Genomic DNA, 2260 nt, shown 5'->3' with positions numbered 1-2260 from the left:
CACAAACATATTAAACATATAAGTTAGACATGAGTCACGTAGTGGAAATATATTAACCAATATTTTTAGATTATAAAGGTTATTTTATTCTCTTATTTTTTTTTTTCAAATTGAATTGATCCTTTTATTACCATAGTTCATTAACTTCAACAATTCATTAATAAAAAAGTTAAAAAAGATTTCACATTAAAAGTTATTTTTTTCCTATATAAGTAGGTGTTTAGCTTTCCTTGAAACAAACAACAAAAGTTTAAGTCGTAGACAAAATTTGGTATATATAGCTGTTATGGCAAAGAGTGAGATGAAAAGTATTAGTGTTGTTGTGATGATGATTATGTTGGGTTTCTCAGAAGCAGCTAAACTCTCATGTCCAGCACAATGTGGGATAGGTTGTGTTCTAGCTAATCTTGCTTATCCAATATGTTTTATAGTTTGTGTTTCAAAGTGTCCTAAATTGTCTAAAGAAGCTTTACAATGTATCAGTCAGTGTGGGCTTAACAAATCCATAGACATAAACATTGGTATACTCAAACTCTTACAGCATTGTTCTCTTTTATATATTATATTTTAATTAATATGATTTTTTTATCTTTCTGATGATTCATTTTGTATGTCAGATGCTAACGGTATTGTGTCTAAAGTCATGGATTCTTGCCTACAGAAGTGTCCACTCAATTAGTATTTTTCTTAGTTGGAATATTCATGAATAAAGTTGCTGATTGAATAATATTCATGCATGATGTAATTAATAAGAATGTAATGAAGTGAAGAAAAAAATTTGGACACATTTTCTACATCAGTTTTCTATTATATTAGAGTACTATATATAATAAGTTCTTTAATAATTCTAACATCTTAGTTGATAAACCCTAGCTATACTCCAGAAAAAAAATTCTTCTACCAAATTCATAAATTCATTTTTCAAGTGTCACTAAAGTTTCTTATAAGTCTCGTAATAAGACCAAAGAATCAAAGCTTTGTGGTGGGTATCTAAAAATATTATTGATTTTAGGTTATGTTATAAAAATGAACATAAATCTCGAGACTTCTTAATTTTATACACCATAAATTTAAATATATATAATAAAATGATTGTTTTATATTAATAATAATAATAATAATAAATAAATAGATGCAAAAGTATAATATAATTGAGCATGAGTTTTTACATAGTAATTTTTTTATTTTAATTTACGTCTTTGTTCTCACAAAAAACAAATATATATTTTGGTAATTAATTACTTAAACAATTATTATATGTCTTTGACCAAATTTCTGATTGCAATAGATTTAGAATGAATAATCAACCCAACATTCCATTTTTTTTTAGTTTGTTGAACATAGTTAAAGGAAGAAAAACCGTAAGGTATAAAATTTGGAGATGTGAATAGAAAAAGGTTTTCTAAACAAATCTTGAATAGGAATTAAGGGTGAAGAAATATTTTTTTGGGAATTTAACTCCTTAAAAATGATTTTGCTTATGGAAAGTGTAAAAAAATAGAATTTAAATACATACATAAATATTTTAAGAAAATAAACAGATTTTGGACAGAAAAATGGGAGAAGAATGTACAAAGAAAACTATATTAAAGTACCCAGTGAATTTTGAAAAAAGAAAAACAATCTTTAATAAGTGTATGATCTTTATGATAGGTTGATTCCTTAGAATCATGTTTATTAGAGTTAGAATTAGACGAAACCAAATAATTAATCATGTTTATTACAATTTGTTATTTTTTTGTCTTTTTTTTTTGAAGTTTGTTATTACATGTGTCTAGTTTGTTACACATGGATGATTTTCTTCATCCTTACATATAGAGGCTTTGTCTTTCCTGTAAAGATCATGATGGAATCAATGAAACATTCATTCTGAGATGGTATTAGAGCTCTTTCGGGAGTTTTGGTAGCCAAAAACCTATCATATACTTTTGTTCATTTCTTCTTTATATCTCTGTTTCTTCTTTTCTCTATTGCTAACCAGAGCCTCACATACGGTGATTATCTCACCAATCCTTCAAATCCTCTATTTCTTCATGCCAACGAATCACCATCACAAGCATTAGTTTCACAACCCCTAAATGGAAGAAATTATCATTCATGGGCAAGATCTGAAGCTCACTCTTCTTTCTAAGAACAAGCTTAAGCTTGTAGATGGCAATATTCCTTCTCCATCATCAACAGATTCGTACTATGGAGCGTGGGAGTGATGCAACGATATGGTTCTTACTTGGATTCATAGATCCATTGATGATTCTGTTCT

General features: G+C 27.6%; 1 long non-coding RNA gene across 1 annotated transcript; it reads left to right on the top strand.

Annotated features, from left to right (window-relative positions):
• The first annotated feature begins 243 nt into the window (after nucleotides 1-243).
• On the top strand, nucleotides 244-810 carry LOC148201723 (uncharacterized). The gene is made up of 2 exons (XR_015784680.1): nucleotides 244-521; nucleotides 618-810. It is a non-coding gene; the product is annotated as an uncharacterized LOC148201723 (long non-coding RNA).
• The last annotated feature ends 1450 nt before the right edge of the window (nucleotides 811-2260 follow it).

The sequence above is a fragment of the Vigna umbellata genome, chromosome 3 (assembly GCF_029865625.1).
Source record: "Vigna umbellata cultivar VRB3 chromosome 3, Vumbellata_1.0, whole genome shotgun sequence".
Classification (NCBI taxonomy): domain Eukaryota; kingdom Viridiplantae; phylum Streptophyta; class Magnoliopsida; order Fabales; family Fabaceae; genus Vigna; species Vigna umbellata.
This window is presented reverse-complemented; position numbering and strand designations above follow the sequence as displayed.